Source organism: Amia ocellicauda, unplaced genomic scaffold, assembly GCF_036373705.1.
Source record: "Amia ocellicauda isolate fAmiCal2 unplaced genomic scaffold, fAmiCal2.hap1 HAP1_SCAFFOLD_59, whole genome shotgun sequence".
In the NCBI taxonomy this organism is placed as follows: Eukaryota; Metazoa; Chordata; class Actinopteri; order Amiiformes; family Amiidae; genus Amia; species Amia ocellicauda.
In genome coordinates, this window is record NW_027102989.1 from 68,899 (window position 1) to 82,839 (window position 13,941).

Sequence of the window (13,941 nt, forward strand, 5' to 3'; positions counted from 1 at the left end):
TACCCCTAAGCCTGCTGTTTTTTTTCCAGTTGAGCTCTTAATTACCTAATTGGCTTAACTGAAGCCATTTAACCCTTTTCCCAGGTCTTTGGTTGTTGATGAGTTACAAAGAGCTGGATTGTGGCCCGCCATGACTGGAAGTGAAGAACACTCACTCTAGGCCTTTAACTTAATGTTCATATGTAGGGGCCTATCCATCTGATTTGTTTTTGCACATTTATTAACAGAAAAATTGATGGTACGTGAAATCATCTGAGCTGAAAAACATAATGTTCCACCAATAATAAAATAAATGTATTAATTAAAATTATAGAGATAATAGAATGTTCACAGATTATTAGTTCAGAAAATAAAATATTTTTTTATATCTTAAATAGAATTAACACTCAAATCAGTTGTAGGGTAAACAAGGTCTATTTTTTGGATTGATTTTATAATTATACATGTATGGCTGCATGAAGCTTACCTGAGAATCTGATATTTTAGTAACTTTGTTGCTTCTTGTTGGGTAGTCCACGTTTGCCGCCGTTCTTTTTCTGTAAATGTAAATCAAAAGGCAATAATTACATACTGTAATTAAAATACAAAAAGTATAAACATTGTATTATTATTTTTGTATCCTGTTTCTCCATCTCGATGCTGATCTTTTTGGAATTGCATATCTAGGTTTACTTAAATACTGTTTATAAGATTGTAAACTCATCATCCAAATTTCTTCATTTGCCAAACTTTATGTAGTGCGCTTGCAGTTTCAGAAGAAGAAAAAAAACTGTAACAGATGGGATATGTAGTACTTTATACTCGAGTGGTCTATGCGATTACACCCTGTTGGTGTTATTAAGAACGCCGAGTACCAGAATGCAGAGCGGGACTGTTTTTTGTGCCGTGACTTGTCGGGGGAAAAAGGCGCAGAAAAAACGGACGAGAAGGTGAAGGTAGTATGGCGGTGATGCACGCGTTGGTGAAGTGGGAAAGCGGGGTCGACAAAGACTCTTACAGCGTGATTCCCACTGCTTGCTTTCGCAATTTTGATTTATTCAGCATTGCTGATGATGACGAAGAGACGACTCGAAACTTCAGAGCAGAGTGGAGAGACACGAACAAACCTCCAAAAGGTGGATGGCATGTCCATGAAGCGCAGATCATTATGACTGGTAACAATGTTTATTTAAAAAAAAAAACATTAAAGTCTTTACATGCTATTTGATATATACAATCACAGTATATTTGAAATGAATGTTTAAGTTATTAATGTGTTGTACGTCTAACATACTCTTATAACATGGTAGGTGGTGGTGAGGGCGCTAAAAACTCGTCATACTTGACTGGCATTTGTAAGAACGATTTATTGTGTGTTGTGCTTTACAATAAAATCCCCCAAATCACAAAATAAATTAAACCAGATATAATTTAACTTCAGTTTTGATTCAGTGTTGGCTGTTCATCTTAATTTGTATGGTCAAAGCACAGTATTTTTATGACAAATAAATATAATCCCCAAATATCTGTGGACATAATGCAGGGTTTTATTTATTTTATTTTTATTTTAGGAAAAGAAGGCGAACTAAGAAGAAAACTTAATGACCTAACAAAAATGCCCTGTCCTAAAATGAAGAGAGTACCTAAACCAAACAAAAAACTTCAAATTTCAGATGATAGTGACCTTGATGAACCACAGTTACCGGTGAGATAATTACTGCAAATATTAAATAAATGTATTGCAGGATTGTTTTTTTTTAATCATATTCATATATATATATATATATATATATTTTCATTTTAAACTCTTTTCCTCTCTGAATACAGCACAAAATAAGAAAGAAAACCGATGGAGCTTCAAGAATTAGATCCCGTCATATTCTACAGACATTTAAAGAGTCCAGTGAAGTTGAGCTACAGCAAAACGTTAAGCAGCTCGAAAAGGAAAACACAAGACTTAAAAATGAAAACCAATGTCTTCGAAACCGTATGGTTGATGGTAAGTTTTTTTATTTATAGCAAATAATTCCTTACCTTGATAAATGTTATTCTTCAGTAATTTAGATTCCAGAGTAATGTATTATAGTTGATCATACTGAAGTAATCTAGAACCACAATACAGACTCTTAATGTGCACTGTCTAATAGTTTAATAATACTGATTATTAAATAAAGTTTTTCAACATAACTTCATAATCCTACATTAATGACTATATGCATTACATTAGACCTGGAAATTCTTGTATTTTATCTTTTTTATTTTTTTCGTAGCTAATGTTAATGACCCACAAAAAGGTCAGTTTGCCAATAACATAGAGCAAGTCTCTCAAGTATAATTGCAGGCATTGATGGTTTTGTTTTCACTTTGCATTAAATATATTACTAGAAATGATTATCATTTAATACTAAGGTTTTTTTCTCCAGAGATTCCAGACCTTTTGGACAATCTGAAAAAAATTGTAACAAAAGCCACATTTATCAGCAATGAAGACAAAAGTGTGTCACCATCAAGTGGTTCTGACAGCCCCACAGCAAATTGTTCTGAATCTGACAAAGAATCACCAAAACAGGTATAACACTCTTGGTCTACAATATTACAAAGACAAGGTAAAAATATATATATTGAAAACAAATATTGGTTGTAAACAATCTAATGATGCTACATTATCAGTTATATTCATAGTTATAGTTGATAATAAGAATGTAATTGAATTATGGGTGTCACAGATTCACTGACTTTATTATGTCTGTAAATTAATAAACTTAGAATTGAGACATACTGTGGTCTTTAATAACACATTTCTGTAACAAAATCACAGCCTTACTGATAATGTATTCCACTTAACATAATATAAGAATAGTTTGGGGATAAACTTGTTTTTTATTTACCATTGTCTTTTAGGTGGAAAAGTTCCCAGGCACTGGAGTTTACATTGACAAACTGTCCTGGATCCTTGCAGAGAGGTGCAGCACGAATACGTCATATGCAAGAACCCTGACGGTTGCTGTCTTTGACTTTCCAACATTACTAAAGAGCAATCTTCGTGGTGGTGGCAGCAAGAGAGATCCAACTTCGGAGACATTAAGATCCTCATTGATGTTATTGAGGATCATATACAGCTGCCTTCGGAAGGACACGACGTGTTTCAGTTGCGGGGCTTTGCAGCCCAGCGGGACCCTCTTAATGCCGGACATCAGCTGCCCGAGCCGGTGCGGATGAACGGAGGGACGTTAGACAGCGTTACCTTCCGGGCAGGAGCAGCGAGCGGCAACACCGGGGTGAAAGTGTCGTCTAACACTGTGCCATTAGCCACTAGCTGATTGAGCAGATCAGTGGTTTTTAAGAAGATAACAATGGCAGCAGACTTGATATTTTCACACCCTGCTACCTCCCCAACCGCTAACACACACTGCTCTAGGGGGCAGAACTGCACCGGAGCGATCTTGACTCCATGGCGTCGGGTCAGTTTTTCAAAAGACGCATTCAGGGGGTCCGACCCCCCGACCCGGGAAGAACTACCGGTACTCCCCCCTCCCCTCCCCTGTTCCCCCACAATAAGAAAAGCACTGAAAACAGAAGACAAAATAAACAAACTGAAAAAAGTAAAGCAACAAAAAAACGCAGCCAAAGGACAGAGCTCTCAGCAGCACTCCCGCTCACTGCAGACCCCTCCCACACACTCCCAGCTGAGAGAGAGAGAGAGAGCGAGAGAGAGAGAGAGAGTTAGTGTCTGTCTCTCTCTCTCTCTGTAGATGCATCATAGGGAACATATGTAACAATCTCTCTTTTTGTTTACCAAAAATGAGAATGAACGTATTTCAAGTGGGTGTTGCCTTGGTTGGAAACGTTTTAAGATTATTTATGAAGTGTAAAGTGGATTTGTCTCAGTTCTCCGTAGTTTTCAATGTATGTGCCATTCAGTAGCGTTCATGTTACAGATGTGCCCTATGCAGTGGTAGGGTCAATAAAATGTCAGTAAAACTTTATTTTAGCAATTATGGAGGGGAAGAACTGCAAATAGCGGGTCCCCACTAATTATCTAACTTACCAACAACGTTTAAAATTAGGTCTTGCGAAGCTGCCAAATAATGCTGTATAATCGTATGTGTCTTCATACACCGGCTGCTATAGTCTGATAGCTTTGATTATATATACATATTTTCTCGTGAACCACAAATGCTATTTGCTTGATTTTTACAGAGTATGTTATAAATACCATTGTTATGAAGCCTGACAAATTGTATGCTGTAATTATGAATATTTTCAAATCATTTGTTTGTTTTTCCTAACATGTTACAAATGTTCCCTATGTGAAAGATGCATTATATCTTAATAACGTCTAAACAATTAAAGATATACAGATTATTATTTTCGGTAAAGTTATAACACATTGCTATTAACTATGTGTGTCAGTAAAAGTTTAAAAAATCCTAATAATTTTTTATTGATCCTGCAAAATAGGTGTTTAGGGAACATTTGTAACATTAGGGTTACGATTTGCCATAGACGCGGAATGAGTTTGATTGTGATGTTAAATGGGGTTTAAAGACGCAGTCGCCTCGGTGCTGATTACTATTGCTGTGTTTCTCCACTTCTACTCCATGCTTGGGAACGCCCACATCCAGTGACGTCAAAACCGGTGGAAAAGCGGGCCGGTTCAAAAAAGATCAGCTGGATCCCAGGCCGAGCAGCAGCTCCGGCTCCAGCACCGGCACCATGTCGCTGGAAAAGCGCTAAGTGAGCTCACAGTGAGCTCAGTGTAATGTCTGCTCTGGTGAGCTCACAGTGTGACCTAGTCGTGAGTTCACGTCTTCACTGGGTAGTCCATGACAACTTAATTGACTCAATTCTTGGGCTTAATTGGTCAAAATGACCATTGGTTGAAGGTACTCAGGGACTGATGTGTAGAGAGACTTATTAAACCTGCAGGATTGTGGTTTTCCCAGAACAGAATTAACCAGTGTAGCGTTATGTTGGGTGTATTCTGATAAGAGCATTTTAGCTCTGAGCTGAAGCACTGATCTAAAGAAGACCTCTCCCCCCCAAATTTATCAGATTTCCTTAACTCATCAGCATGTGAACTGGTTTACATCAAAGTGACAGTCTTGGGAGGATGGCACCGAGAATGGGCCAAATAGCTTGGAATCCCTGCTGTGAGATGTCTGGGGAAGGGGGCCTGTAGGAAATAAAAACTCTTTGAAATGGACGAGAGCCGAAATCCCGACACAGAGCTACGAACCCGTGCCAACCGGCATTTCCAAAAGATGGCATGGATTGACATCAGTCATAAATCAAGCCCCCCTCCAATAGGACACTGGGGGCTGAAGCCGAAATCCAATCTCACAAACTAAAGAACCAATCACCTATTGATCTGACAGGCGTATAAAGGGTAACGCACGGCATCTCTCTCTCTCTCTCACCTAAACCAGTAACTCGCTGCCACAGCTCAACTTGTATCTCTGTTGCCAGAACCGGAACCAGAAACCAACTAAGTCTTTACCAGCAACAGAAGGGTTAAACTGGGAGAAGGAGATTGAGCCGTACGAAGAATTCTTTTAAAGGACTTTATTAAATAAAGAACTTTACAGACTGCGCTGCCCGCCTGTGCCCAGCCATCCAGCTGGACAATTGACTAAGTCGACTGAATACGAAAGTCATTTAAATAGCTATTTGAGTCTTAAGAAACTTGACCCTTGGAACGAACAGGGCCCTGCTTTCCTCAAAGACTTTGTCTTCAAGTAACTACGGTGGAACCCTGCTTACAAAGAAGATTTTGTGCACAACCTTGGAGCCTTCAAACCAGTGGAAAATCTGTTTGGAAAAGACTCTACATTCGCGAAACCCCAACTTCCAGGTGCATCGACTGAGTGGAAGTTCTTGGACAAAGCCGAACCGGACTGCCTTTGTTCCAAACCACACGGACCTCGTGCCGTGTGCTGTTATCTGAGCCCGAAGCCAGAGAGGCCTCTCTGCGACGAAGTTCACATAAGTTTAACAGTTTGGAGTTTGTGATTCATGACATTTGAGAAATCAATTAGAAATGTTAATCTGTGATTCATAACTCTAGAATGTGTAATATCATTTAGTTTTCTTAAATATAAATGTGTGTTGCATTCAACTGTTTTGTTGATAATTTTAGAAATAAAATCTGTCAACGCCGAGAAATATCTTCTCATTCCTGTTTAACTGTTTAGTCTGAAATTGACACAAGTTAATAGACACCAGATTATAGGTGGCCCTGCCTATCCTTAATCATTGAATAATAATCAGTTAAGGGAAATTGTGGTAACAAGTAATGATAGGATCTTTCTCTCCACCTAAACGTTAATGAGACTGATATATATATAACGAGAAGTTACCTGACATAAATACTAACCTGCATAGTTATTGAATGTCTGACTAACAATACTAATGAGAGACTCACCTTCGTCTTACTAACCGGTATTGTAGTCAATGTGTTTATAACCTTTTTTGTTTAATGATTTGTGTGTTATCATATGCGATCCCATGGTCTTTGATTTGGTCACGGAAGTGATTTGTCTTTGATTTGTTGATCTAGAGTTGAATTTTAATTAGTTTTTCCCTTTTGTATAATTAGTGTAGTGCTACATTTAGTCTTTGTTTTTGAATAAATTTGACAATTTATATCTTTGGAATTGGTGTCTGCATCCAATTATTACAGAAAATGAGTTCTACAAGATTCCAGGATTCGTGATAAGGTGATACTATAAATTCACTTCTTTAATTGAATTTTATAAGTGTACCTTACGCTACACCTTTGACCACCACGTCTTCCTCCTCCCACTGCTTGACCTCTATTGTGACCTGGATCACCTGCCGGCTCCATGTTATCGCTGTGTTGTTGAGGTGGATAGCACGCATTTCACTCGATACTCGTACCACAATGTGAAATCAATCATCAATAACCAGTTGGCAGTATTGGAAAAGCAATTACAAGGGCCTGCATACATACAGTAATGTCAAATCTGATGTGGAAGAACAATTCCTTTATCCCTCTGTTCTCCACCAGGGTTGTGCTGATCGCCTCGATTGGCAAGTTTGCAGTGTGAGGAGTGGATCCATGTCGTCGTTCCTAGGCACTTCACAGCTGTGTGGGTGGTCAGGAGCACCTGGTAGGGCCCTGTCCACCTGGGCTGTTGGGAGGACTTTCTCTTGTGTGCTTTGATATACACAGTCATCTTGCTGGAAGGGGTGGTAAACCTGCTGGGATGGTTCAGTCTGGGCGGCTTTCATCTGTGAATGGACAGCTTCGAAAGCACGTGTTAGTCCCATACAAAAAGACAACATAGCATCATCCATCAAGTGGATGTCCATTTCCCTTACAGACAATGGAGGAGTGATGGAGAGTCTCATAAGTCATCCCATAATAATCTCACACGGAGAAAGACCTGTATTTCTCAATTTGCTGACGATTTCATTGTCATTAGGACTATAGGAAGGGGATCTGGACGTTTGAGTCCTGTTTGTTTGCATATATTAGACAGCTTATTCTTTAATATCCCATTTTGTTTCTCCACTGCTCCAGCTGACTGAGCCTGATGGGGCAGTGAAAATGTTGTTTACCTCGCAGGGCTTTGCATAGTTCCTGCACTATTGTCCCAGTGAAGTGAGTGTTCCTATCACTGGAAATTTCCCTGGAATGCGAAATCTACATATAACATCCCTTAACTGTATTTTTGCTACTTTTACTACTTCAGCCTTCCTACGGGATAGGCTTCAACCCATTTAGAACACCTATATATTATTACAAGTATATATTCATATCCACAACATTTAAGCTTTTGAACACAATCTATTTGCATATTGCAGGATTATGAGCTTGACAAATGTGGCAAGTTCTACAATATTGCTAAGCTGTTACTATAAAACCTGGGGCAAACCAATTTAAAAGACTGATGCACACATCCCCCCTTTGCCCGTGTGGCCAACACCATGCGCCACATGGGCAAACCAGGGAAAGAGTGCCTGTGAGGCAACCAATGCATTAGCAAATGTTTGAGCTCTCTTATGGAAGGTGCAGTGGCCAGTTGCAATTTCCTGGAGCTTTTACAGTGCATCTCAAATTAAATTTCATCCAGCCCCAGGTCATAAAAGTCAAACCCTAGTTACGACATACATAACACATACATTTTGTTGCTTCAAAGAGAATACAAAAGTCAGCAAAACATTCTTTTTTACAAATTCAGTTTGTAAACTGTATTGTACATATATTTGTTGCGTTTTGATTTATAAACATTATACATTGTACAAATCTTAAGTGAAGGGCAATGGACTGATTCTGACTTCATGGCTGTCATTCTATTCATTTGAATAATGTGACATCTCCACTAATAGTACATTATAAATTAAACTATCAATAGAAGAATATGTGCTACTGCGGACGTCATCTGAGCAGTTTCACAATATATTGTAGATTCCTATAATCTGGAAAACCTTTAATTATAGTATTTTAACTTATTTCTCCACTGAGTCAAGCATCACTTCAGCGTAGTGGACCTCAGCATTGGTCTGTTCAAGTTGCTGTGAGGCTGTCTTTAAAGCCGCGCCCTCGGCCTACTGTGTCTCAACAAGAACACCAGCATCTTCTCCATATGGGTCAGACATCGGTTCCTTCAGGACACGATTCATAATATGCATATCTGCCATGTGGAATAAATCAGTCTGAAGACACAATGTGTGGTTCACACAACATCAGAGATCGTCCTTATAAAAGGCATCTCTATCACATTAGTTGACATTCGCACAATCTATAAGGTTTCTAGTAAAGGGACAATTCAAAATAATAATAATCTTGATTCCAATTTATCTCATTTATCAAATTATTTCAGTACAGCACTCAGCTGTCGTCAGCAGCATCATATCTCCTGTGTTTATTGAATCAGCTTTACTTCCTAGTGTAGATACTCTTTTTGTGTGGAGTTGTCAAAGTTTCAAAACAATGTGCTTATCTTTGTCCTTTTATCTAACTTAAATACCTGAGACCATTACAATAACTATTACAGCAGCTCCTTCAACACCATAGTTAATAGTAGTTGGGTAAATGATGGCAGTTATTAATCTTTGTTTCTCAATTCATTTTTTACCAATAAACCATAATTTGAAATTATTTCCATACTCCTATTATTCCTATTTTCATTATTATTAGTTTTATGCGGTTGTCATCTAGTATGTGACGTATTCGTCTGTATCAACATCAATATTATTATCATTATTAATACAAGCAGTGTAAATTACCATTCATTACACTCTTGCTCTGTTTGTAATAAGTTATGAACCCTTACACGTACTTACAGTCTCTGCCTTGTCTCTGACTTCTCTCTCTCTCTCTCTCTCTCTCTCTCTCTCTCTCTCTCTCTCTCATCTCAGGCTGCTTGTCTGCTCAGGCGAACAGGGGGAGCAGAGGAGCACATACGGCCCTTGCCCCCTGCCCCCCTCTTCCTAATTGATAGGGTATTTCTGTTTGTGAAAGGACTATTTCCAAACAGTTTTATAACTTGCCATGACTATGTTTCATTAAATTAGTTATGTTACACCTTTAGTTATACCTGTAGTAACTTCATTATTTTCCCTCATATTCCAGTCAATCACCATCAGAGTCTCTCGTGGCAGTACATTTGTCTCACACAGAACAAACTCTCCTTTCTCAACCGCTTTCAATTTTGGATAACATCGCACTGCATCCCAACAGCTGTTCTTTCTCCTATTCCTAATTTCTTACAAGAAAATGCAAGTTATATTTGATCGATTTGTATTATTACTATTTATATACATTTCACTACATTATTGTAGTTAATGAATGTATTTAATCTTTGGAAAATAAGCCTTTTCATTGATCTCAATAATGATGTCCAGGTACTTCAGGAAAGCACATTTTCAAAAAATGTGTCCAGTCAATGATTTCCCCAACTAAGAACCTGCGTGGGCACTAAGACTGTCCTCCTGCGCGGCTCATGTCTTTATTGTGTCACTTCCTCCTATTGAAGTCCAATCTACACCAGTACAGGTTCAGAAGAACTGTTCCCGAATCCAGATTGAACTGATCAATAGTTAATTTCTTACCTACACATTGTATTTAGGGATCTATTACTAGGGATTTAAAAACTCTTCATTGTGGAACTCATAGCTTCCAAATGAGCACATCGTTAATTTCCTGGAGTATCTGGTTATCTATTTATCAATATGTAAGAAACCTTCACCGAATGTTTGTGGTTGCCTCGGATTCCTATTTCTAAATTTGGCTCTAATTCCATTTCTAACATGTTACTTTTAACTTCTGTATTCGTAAGACCTATTTAAATAACTTAATTTTGTATTATTATTTCTGTTTGCAATAGCATTCTGTGTACAGTTAAATGCTGACTTTCTTGTAGGTCTGTTATTACAACATATTTAACTGGCGTTTTTTAGCTATCATTCTGTAACTATTTGTGACTTATGACTCTCTTAGTCATATTCTGGACTATACAGTACATGAAAAAGTCAAAATATGGACATTTACCTTGCGCAAACTGAAAACGTACAAACATACAAAAAGAGACACATATTAATTTATATCCATAGTAAATTCAGATACCATGGTTTTGGTTGGCATGTTATATTGACCTGCAGTGTCTCAAACTACCCTTATTTATTACTTATCTAGTAATTTTCCTTCAGTATCTTGAGGACTGTCATTTATACTGAAAAACATATATATATATTTTTAATTTGTCTTCGGGGCATTCAGATTGAATTATGCCTGTTGTCTTTTCTTTCTTTTCTCTAACAAATGTTTTAAGATAGCTAGCTTTGGTTTCTCATTTCTTAATGCTTTGTATTCCTATTTTGCAAAACCGTTTTTAGGTGCTCAAGTCTATCTGAATCAAAAGTCCCATCTTCTGGAAACCTTAATTTTCTGTCACCTATTGTCCAGTCAAACGCACCGCTTCACTCCATAGTTATCATACATGTACCTTACATGTGTACCTTTAAGTGGCGGGTCGCCCGTCTTACTAGAGCTGTTCCCACACAGTAACACGTTTTCCCATTTTCTATGTATCGTTTTGTACACAACAACCAAGGCGTGCAAGCCCGCAAAATAACAATAAACGACAGGGGAGAAAACATAGCAAAAAACAAGAAAACACAAATAATACTAAATCCTATATAGGAATAACAACAAACATGCTTTTCAATGTTTGCATTTATAGAACTTGTATATAACTTAATGACTTTTCTTCATTTACCCTAAACACTATAAACTTCTATAAACTATAAACACGTTATTTTATATTATCACCGGCGTATCAGATATTGAACAATTAATTAGCGCTCCTTTTTTTTTTTTTTTTCTAATAGTAGGTCAAACCCACTTAAGCCTGCGGGAACCCAGACAGGAAAACGCAGTCCTGTTCCTTCACAAACAAGAAGACACAGTCAAGTCTATGGTAACCCTAAGAAACCATGCTCCTCGGTTATTGGTGTCAATGGATCTCATTATCCTGAAACTTTCATGATTGAAACATGGAATACTGTTTGTCAGTTTCCATAAAACTATGCATTAAGAGTAATGCAACAGTCACTTATCATTTTGAGCAGCTGTATCAATTGATAGTTAGATCTTTGTAATGAAATGAATAGACAGTGATCTCAGATGTAATGTGTGAATTGCATTTTGAAATGGTAATACTTTGATGTTAAGTTGTGTCATTTTAGTTCAATGAACAAATGATCTGAGGTTGATGTGTATTGTATCCAAGCAATTGTAAAAAAGTGTTAGAGTTTTGAAAAATGTGCATTTTGATCATCGGGTGTGAGTTTAGTGTCTAGAGTTTTGAAAAATGACATCAAGGTTCTGAAATGAGTGCCAAAGTGATTGTAAAAAAGTGTAATATCAGGGGACAGTGGCTATTAGTGATCTGGCCTTCCGTGGCCTCTGTATTAATGTAACAGGTCACATTGTATGTGTACACTGATACTTGATAGTATAATATAGTACAAGTAAAAAACATACATAGGTATCATAGAAGTATTTTGCAGAAATGATTATGGATAGTTATCAAAATGGAGAGGAAATGCTAAATCCAGTCTCCCCAGGCTGAGCTTCTATTGCTGCACCTGCTGGCCCCACTATATGGATAGAGCCACACCAAGTACAAGAGTCTCCCCATTGCTATTTATATCTCCCTATCCAAACTTATATACGTGTCAGGGTGGGGTGCCTATTCCCCTGCATGCTTTGAAACCTATAGCACCTGGGACGCACACTTGGGATCCGGTTCCTCTGCCCCTCACATACACATGAGGAATCCTAGGTGCTCAATACGTCATACTGTCTCGTTCATCTCATGTGTAAACTATGGACAAATACATGACTAAACGTGTTTAGTTGCTTTTCCCAGAATGCAAATATATGCAAATAACGGGGACTATGATTGGCTCCCTGACATTACCCACACTGCGACTGATGCTACCCATTTCACTACCCAACAAAGACCCATAATATGCATGTGTCTGTCTGTCTGTCTGTCAAAGTATGTGTGTCTGTGTCTGTTTGTGTGTGTTTGTGTGTCTGTCTCTGTGTGAAAATGTGCCTGTCTCTGTGTGAAAGTGAGTGTGTCTGTGTCTGTGTCTGTCTGTCTGTGAAAGTGAGTGTGTGAAAGTGTGTGTGAGTGTCTGTCTGTCTGTCTGTCTTTGAAAGTGTGTGTGAGTGTCTGTCTGTCATGTAACTTGCACATCTGTTAGGGCACCATATGCAGAGATGTACACATATTGTTCCTTTTCCATATACACTCACCTAAAGGATTATTAGGAACACCATACTAATACTGTGTTTGACCCCCTTTCGCCTTCAGAACTGCCTTAATTCTACGTGGCATTGATTCAACAAGGTGCTGAAAGCATTCTTTAGAAATGTTGGCCCATATTGATAGGATAGCATCTTGCAGTTGATGGAGATTTGTGGGATGCACATCCAGGGCACGAAGCTCCCGTTCCACCTGTAGCGTAAGGTACACTTATAAATTTCAATTAAAGAAGTGAATTTATAGTATCACCTTATCACGAATCCTGGAATCTTGTAGAACTCAATTTCTGTAATAATTGGACACAGACACCAATTCCAAAGATATAAATTGTCAAATTTATTCAAAACAAAGACTAAATGTAGCACTACACTAATTATACAAAAGGGAAAAACTAATTAAAATTCAACTCTATATCAACAAATCAAAGACAAATCACTTCCGTGATCAAATCAAAGACCATGGGATCGCATATGATAACACAAATCGTTAAACAAAAGAGGTTATAAACACATTGACTACAATACCAGTTAGTAAGATGAAGGTGAGTCTCTTGTTAGTATTATTAGTCAGACATTAAATAACTACGCAGGTTAGTATTTATGTCAGGTAACTTCTCGTTATATATATATATATCAGTCTCATTAACGTTTAGGTGGAGAGAAAGATCCTATCATTACTTGTTACCACAATTTCCCTTAACTGATTATTATTCAATGATTAAGGATAGGCAGGGCCACCTATAATCTGGTGTCTATTAACTTGTGTCAATTTCAGACTAAACAGTTAAACAGGAATGAGAAGATATTTCTCGGCGTTGACAGATTTTATTTCTAAAATTATCAACAAAACAGTTTAATGCAACACACATTTATATTTAAGAAAACTAAATGATATTACACATTCTAGAGTTATGAATCACAGATTAACATTTCTAATTGATTTCTCAAATGTCATGAATCACAAACTCCAAACTGTTAAACTTATGTGAACTTCGTCGCAGAGAGGCCTCTCTGGCTTCGGGCTCAGATAACAGCACACGGCACGAGGTCCGTGTGGTTTGGAACAAAGGCAGTCCGGTTCGGCTTTGTCCAAGAACTTCCACTCAGTCGATGCACCTGGAAGTTGGGGTTTCGCGAAAGTAGAGTCGTTTCCAAAC